The sequence below is a fragment of the Artemia sp. Qi Xiang Cuo genome, unplaced genomic scaffold, assembly GCF_049724085.1.
Source record: "Artemia sp. Qi Xiang Cuo unplaced genomic scaffold, ASM4972408v1 HiC_scaffold_304, whole genome shotgun sequence".
NCBI classification, from domain to species: Eukaryota; Metazoa; Arthropoda; class Branchiopoda; order Anostraca; family Artemiidae; genus Artemia; species Artemia sp. Qi Xiang Cuo.
The window spans coordinates 3,450-11,476 of NW_028297713.1; the positions used below are offsets into that span (position 1 = coordinate 3,450).

Genomic DNA, 8,027 nt, shown 5'->3' on the forward strand with positions numbered 1-8,027 from the left:
TTACACAAAAAAACCATTACATAATTACAAATCACAAAAATAACATATGTAAATCATCATCAGAAAATAATCATCAGTACATAAAATAATTACATAATCACATCAATAACAACATTCAATCATCATAAGACAAGAAAAACATTTCACAACAAAACAAGAACAACATTACATCATAGTAATTAAAGCATAGTACGACAAGACAATAAATAAACCTACACTAAAGAACATAAGTACAACAGCCAATTTATCTAAAAATAATAAATATAATTAATAACAAATCAACTACATAACATCTTTAAATAAAAAAAAAAACAAAATTACAGGTCAGCCATAAAACCTCAACACAACATAGTCCTACAATCAACTTCATTACATAAGCATAATTCAATTACATAATAAAACATAAAAACAAGTACAACATTCCATCATAATAATTCCACGACATAAATACAAATCAATTCCATTACATAAGTACATCCTAAACATACCATTAAATAATTAAAACAAAAAAACAGGAAATAAATCAAAAATCCTCCTTAAATTTCATAATATAAAAATCAAAGCTATTACATCATTCCATAATCAGATTACACTTAATTAATTACACATCACATCCAGTACATCATTCCATCATCATCATTCCAGTACATCATTACACATCACCTCCAGTACATTATTCCATCATCATCATTCCAGTACATCATTACATCATCACATCATTAGAAAGTTTTTAGACAATATACTATTTTCAGTTGGTAAATTCCGGTCGCTCTTCTGCGTCTAACAAATTGGAGGACATGTCCCCCTACATAGCGGCCAGATTTATTCGAAGGAATGTACCATACAATTTCAGACGTGGAGATGGAAAAGAATATAAGGGCTTTGTTAATAAACGGCTTGAAAATGGGAAAATCTACAGAATTTTTCTCAGAGCGGTTGTTGACACACCTCAGAAGGTACATATAGTGGTACTCTATGGTTGAGATTGCCCTTCCTTTTCCTAAGTTTTTTCTTTCTTCTTTGTTTTTTTCTGTAAACATTTGATTGTCAAAAGGACTGAGACGGTAGTAATTGTCCTTTTTGTAGATTAAAATATTTGGCTAAATCCCTTATTACTGTTTCATCAAACTTTTAGGAGATGGTCTTATTTGATTTATCAATTGTTATTTTTCTATTTTTGTTGTCATTATCTTGGAAGCATGCCTTATCCAGCTTACCTTTGGTGTACTGCTGATTTTTTTGAAAGTGTTTTATTAATCAGGCTCGTTAGAAGTTTTTTTTTTGGGGGGGGGGGGTAGTGAAAATTTTTAGGGAAAGAAGTGACAATAAAATAAACAAATTTTATACGGTAATTTGAATAGGAAGTTCCCTCAAATTTGGGAAACTTTAAGACTGGGGGGGGGGGCTCGAGGCACCCTTGCGTCCGTTCCTGGTTAAAAATATTACTTTAAATCTTCAAGCATAAGTATTGTGGGATACAGTTATGATAGAAGTCTTTCGAGAATGGAATGGTTTTGTTTTTGTTTTTTCATAAGTTAAATTTATTTCGGAGCACTTTCGTAAGTAATAAATTCCAAGTTTTCACTTATTGTCAGAAGTACATAAAAATTTATTAAACTTAATAGCAAAAAGTTTCATCATTCAAATAAATATACTAATAATGCGTGGCACATTAGAGTAAACACAAAATTGTCTTTCATCCCTAAAATAAATGTCACTTGTCGCTAAATATGTTTTTTAGCAAATTACCACTTGATCTTATTGCAAAATTGGTCTTTGATCATAGTTACGATCTGGATTGGTAAGAAGCAGAGTTATCATCCCTAGTGATTTATCACTATTTATTATAATTTTTTATATTGCCTAAAGAAAAAATTACTAAATCAGCGCATAAATCACTAGACTATTGAAAAACATCACTAAATCAATAAAAAAATGACTAAAATCTAGTGATTTTATTTTTAACAGATGGCAACTCTGGTCAGAAGTAACTGGTGTATGCATCTGAATTTTCTGTGGCATATTTTGCTTTCTGTTTCGTCTTTTTTTATGTCAATTTTATAGTGCCAAGCCACTTCAGACACTTAGAACATGATAAACAACTAGTCAGCCCTTTATTTACCTAAATTAGTTTGATCTTAATTACTTTTATTCATTACTTAATTACTTCATACCACTTTTAACCCTAGTCAACCAACTATTATTTTTCTTCCTAGAGTTTTACCTGATGGATCTTTTGTAAATTTCCGTAGCATATCGTCCCAGTTCTTTTTTGTTTTTTATTCTGAAATAGCCTCAGACCCTTTCTGGGTCTGAATGACACCTGAATGCCTTTCTATGGGTAAAAAAATAAAATAAAAAAGACGAAAACGTTAAAAACAAGCTGTAACATCTTTTGTTCAACAACTTATTATGTGATTTTGTTTACGTTCCAAGAGCCAGTTATCAGTAATTGTAACTACAATTAATTAACTACTTAATATTACTTTCATTTTAAAACAGAAGATAGCTGAAATCAAGGAGGCACACTTGTGCCTCTATAAAGAGGCGACCCACCACAATGTTAAGCGATTTCAGGTCCTAGAGGTCGCAAAGAGACGGCGGTAATCGCATTTTGTAGCCCAAGCTCAAACTAAGAAACTTGCAAAATTTCATCCTCCTCCGACTTTATCTTCATGGGGTAAACTGGGCCGGAAGTTTGGACCCTCCCACCACAGCCCCCCTTTAACGTTGTCCGATGGGGCTGAAATTTAGAGGTTAAGCTTTTCTAGGGCCTGGGAGCTTATCCTCGAAATTTCAGCTCAATCCGATCACTCCGATCACTTCAGATTTAATGTCGCTCCTTACTTTCAGTTTAAATTTTTTTATTTTTTTATTTAAAGGCTGTGAAAGCGGGGGTTGGGGGGGCGGCAGCCCCCCAACTGTGCCTCCTAATCCCTGTACGTTTTAAGGTTCGACCTTGTAACTCAGCCTCTTTAACTCTTTAGAAAACGTAGTTTTTTTCAAATAATTTCTGCACGTTTTGTACAGTTTATTACTTATTATTGCTTGACTAACTGTTAGCTGATCGTGTCAGGAGTTGAAGTTGGGGGGCTGCCGCCCCACAAACCCCCCGCTCTTGAACATTCTTGTGTTAAGGCTTTTAATTCCTGACTACTCAAATCACGTCGTACAGGGTGCCTCCTAATCCCTGTACGTTTTAAGGTTCGAACTTGTGACTCAGCCTCTTTAACAGCCCCCCCCAACTGTGCCTCCTAATCCCTGTACGTTTTAAGGGTTGACCTTGTAACTCAGCCTCTTTAACTCTTTAGAAAACGTAGTTTTTTTTCAAATAATACACATTAACAGGTTAGACATGCTTTGTTATGAAATTTGACGCGCAGATATTTTCATAACAAAGCATGTCTAAACTGGTTATATGTATTATTTGAAAAAAAATAATGTTTTTCGTAAATTTTAATTCTGGGGATAATTTTTTCGGTCTGAAAATATCAAAAGGCCCTAACAGGTCGAATTCTGCTTCGAATGAGTCCTCATTCAACCGGATCCGTTGCCAACTGTGGCCTGTAGGCGTGGCTAAAAAAAAAGAAAAAAAAGAGATGAGTAATTTTAAGTGGCTATATTTGGTTTTTTGAAAACAGTGCCCTCCTCAACGCCTCGCTCTTTACGCTAAAGTTTTTTTTGTTTAAAAAAAGAGTTGTGATAAAGTCAAACTTTAGCGTAAAGAGCGAGGCGTTGAGGAGGGCACAGCCTCTTTCATATACGGAATAATTTCTGTTCGTTTTAAGTTTTAATGTCGCTCCTTACTTTCAGTTTAATTTTTTTTTTTTATTTAAAGGCTGCGAAAGCGGAGGGGTTTGGGGGCGGCAGCCCCCCAACTATACCTCCTAATCCCTGTACGTTTTAAGGTTCGAACTTTTGACTCAGCCTCTTTAACTCTTTAGAAAACGTAGTTTTTTTCAAATAATATAAATAGATTCAATCTCACCATTGCATGCGTAGAAGGAATTAGAGCGTTAGGCCCATAATTAATTATGAATATCCAAACCGTTAAATTTATATATATCTTCCATTAAAATTCTTGTGTTTTTTACTTTCTGAAATAAGCACATCTCCAACGCTTCCTAGGTCGTTTTGTTGCTCGTCTCTTTGGACGTTTCTTTTGTCTCGTGACGTAGGTCTTTCCTTTGTTTTGAGGAAACTTCACTAAAATTGTCCTAAATCCTTGGCTGCTCCACTTTGGGAGCAGATGAAGATTGGTAATATTTTTTATATAACTTTATAATATTTGAATATTTTATAATTTTATATATTTTATTGTTGTTATCTATATTTAATAAAATTTGTGGACTTTTTTATTTAATAATTTTTTTTTATAGAATAACGACCCCAGTCCCCCTGAAAGTTTGTTATGAGATCAATGTAAGTATAAATGTGTAAAAACGAGTCAAGGGGCTCGGTCATACGAAAGTTTATGGTAAGACACCAATTTTTGGCCTACGATAAGTATGTTTCTGAAATCTGACGTCTTTTAGTTTCTTGTTTTTGTATTTGTTTGAATTTTAGCCCCTTCCTTACACCTTCCTCTCAGTAAAATAAGTCTCTGCCTGCCTCTTCGTAGATGTCGGATATTATCATTTAGTTAATTACCTTTTATCACTTTGTTAACGGGCAAGAATATTATTCCAAGAATAATCTTCCCCGGGAGTTAACTCATTTTTCGAAGGAATGTTAATCAGTTTTATTATGTTAATCATTTGTGATACAAATAACAAACTCATCATTCAATACTGCCTTTATAATATGTATCTTATGTACGATAATGTTTTTGACGCCCATATAACTTGTCTCCATGGTACAATTTCTATTTTAGCATCTTGATACATCAAGTCAGATGTCGGAACCATTATCGTTGGACATGAAGGAAGCTCCTCCTGGAGAACCTCCCCAGAGGCCAAATCCCCAGGTGCCCTTAGACTCTACTATTATCCCTTTGAGTAGGGATCACTCGGAAGCAGGAATTTTCTGGATAATGGTACCAATTTTCGGGGCCCTAGCATTAGGTCTTCTTGTAACGATGTTGTATGTCTGCATTAAAAGGTAATAGGAATCCATTAGTATTTAGATTGGATTTTCATCATGTTAAGAGTCCCATTCAAAAACTAGATAAGCAACATAAACATCAAACGAAGGGGAACACAGTTTGTGGTTTTAACAGGAAATATTCCGATCTAAGCGAAGATTCTGTGACACGGCTTATGAAACAGCAAATAATATTATAATATGAAATATTGTTTTAAGCTGGGAAAGCATTATGCTGATCTTCCAATAAATTTTGCCTTTAAATATTTTCAATTTCGAATTATTTTTATTACAGCTCCCTAAATGTTATTAATATATATATACTTTTCTTTTGACGGGAACTATACGCTGCTCCAACTCAGCCAGCATTCATAATTTATCCAACATAGGTTTTCTGTGAAGTACGGTTATGTGCAATGGCTTTGACATGGTAGAGCCAGTCACTGTGCCAGAGCCGACCGAAGAGGCAGAAGCCTTTGAGCGGCTCTACGCCATTTTTCGTCACTGACCGCCAATCTTTCTTCTGACCTCGACATTTCCGATTCCTCGACAGGTCGACATTTTCAATATTCACGCGGCTGTGGACTTTAATAGTGGACTTCAAGATGCGTTGGTAGTCTTTACGGTGTAGACAATGGCCCAGTCACGCGAGCTGTCGTTTCTTTACTATTTCTTAGACTGGGTACTAATGTTTACAGCGCTCAAGGATCTCCATGTTGGATACTCGTTCATGACGCTGGACGCGAGAAAAGGACGAAGACAGTCGTGATCAAAGACATATTTTTACATATATTACATTTAAATGAGTATCCCCTGTGCATTCTTTGGTGGATTTCCAATTGTGAATTGAAGACAAATCTTATGTTACATATTTTACAATCATAATCTTTACACTCATAATATGTTGGGAGCGGCAGACCCTTATCGTAATTTTGCTTAAGGGTTGGGGGGGGGGCATAATAAAAGTAAAAATATCCTACAGTGCAATTAATGGTGCACATGGTTGCCAAGTGGCGTACCAGTTTCCTTTTTTTAGGTACAAAGACACGTAGCAAGCCTGTGACCCCACCTTGCGGTAGCTGGAATTGAGCCTCGGGCCCTTTAGTTCCAAGTAGAGCGTCAATTCACCGTAATATTACAGGAGTATGAAGGAGGGATAGCCAATATTTTGAAGGGGGCTTACTAATATTTTGAGCTTTGACAGCCAATTTTTCGCACCCATTTAGGAGAGCACTTCTGACGACCGTCTTGTAGATTCTAACTATGAAAAATATTGCTTATTAAATTGAAGGTGCTATTAGTAAATAATTACTAATTAGTATTCTAGTAATCAGTAATTTATTAGTATTAGTAACTCATATCTTCTTATATGTCCTCTTTATATCGTGTGCTAAAGGTCGTTTCTAAATGTTCCTACTACTGAGATGATTGCTAAAAATAATTTGCCAACTTTTTTAAATCAGCAGGGCAAATAAGATCACATTGGATTTGAACTCACATTGCCCTGCTGGTCCTTCCTTTGAGAACATCTTAGCAAATGGTGTCTGGTAAATATATCAAAAGTGGGAGAATTTTAGAGGTGACCCAAAGAATATGGATAACTTATATAAGTGGCACTTGGCGCTAATGTCGATAAAAATAATTACTAACGCTATCTAGCGTTTGGTATTTCTCGTCATGATTTCAGTGTAATAATAAATCGAAATTAGTATTATTAGTGTAATTACCGAAGGCAAGGCCGTATCCAGGGGGGGGGGGGGGGGGTTACCCGGTTTGAACCCCCCCCCTCCCCGAAATTTTTGACCGAGTCGAAAATAAGACAAAAATTAGTAAAAACCTAGGTAAAAATCAGTAAAATTAGTCGAAAACTGAGTCAAAAATTAGTACCCCCCCCCCCAAAAAAAAAGTCGAAAATTAGTAAACCCCCCCCCCCCCGAAAGAAAATCCTGGATCCGCCCTTGACCGAAGGTTTTGTTTGTAATAATAAGTTTCTGATCACAGTTTTTGAAAAAAACACGATTACGAAGCTTGAAAAAAAATGTCAAAAAACGCCAAACGCTAGATGGGGATGATGTTGTTTTTTTTTGTCGAGACTAGCGCCAGTTTCCACTCTTACAAGTTGCCCGTACTCTTTGATGTGAACTTTAGGTGTAAAGCGATGTTATGTTCGAGCAATTCTATATATATATATATATATATATATATATATATATATATATATATATATATATATTATATTCTAAGGCGGCGGATCCCAAATAAGAATGCTGACTACTCTGTGACGAAGCCATTAATGTCATCAGTTCCAATGGCTGAGCTTGGTGGTGCCAACACTCCCACAGATCCCGTTGAGCTGCGAATGATGACCTTCCAAACCCCTGGTATGGCCAGTCATCCCCCAATTCCTGTCGCTGATTTTCCAAGGCATGTTGAGTTGCTTAGGGCCAGTGACGGTGCTAAATTCTCACAGGTATGATTTTTTCCCTCTCATGTTTGTAGGTGAAGAAATGTCATGTATGTAAGAAATAACACCAAATTTATATTGAGCTGCGTATTGTGGGCCTAAATTTCTTTTTTTCTGACGATTAAAGGTTTTGGTGATTTATGCTGGTCTGTTTTTGTAACTTCTAGTTTTGTCGATTGCTGAATATCTTTTGTGACCGAAAAGCCGAGACCGGGTCCCATAGCCGACTAAAGAGAAAAAATTACTATTGGCTTTCTATACAATTTTATAACAATAAGTCAGGTACGTATTTACTAGGCTTCTTACCAGCACCTAACGTGGCATCATAAAGACGGTTAGTGCCACCTACAAACCTGATAGTGGCACTAACCGTCTTTATGATGCCACATTAGATGCTTGTAAGAAGCCTAGTGAATACGTACGGACTTGATCTGGATGGAACAAGGAGGGAGGAGGTCATTTCCCTCAGTGATTAGTGATC

The 8,027-nt window shown here is 35.8% G+C and overlaps 1 pseudogene across 1 annotated transcript; it reads left to right on the top strand.

The window, feature by feature from the left end:
* The first annotated feature begins 756 nt into the window (after positions 1-756).
* On the top strand, positions 757-7,552 carry LOC148938840 (tyrosine-protein phosphatase Lar pseudogene; annotated as a pseudogene). The gene is made up of 3 exons (XR_016143616.1): positions 757-956; positions 4,874-5,100; positions 7,327-7,552. The product of XR_016143616.1 is annotated as a tyrosine-protein phosphatase Lar pseudogene (transcript).
* Positions 7,553-8,027: the final 475 nt, after the last annotated feature.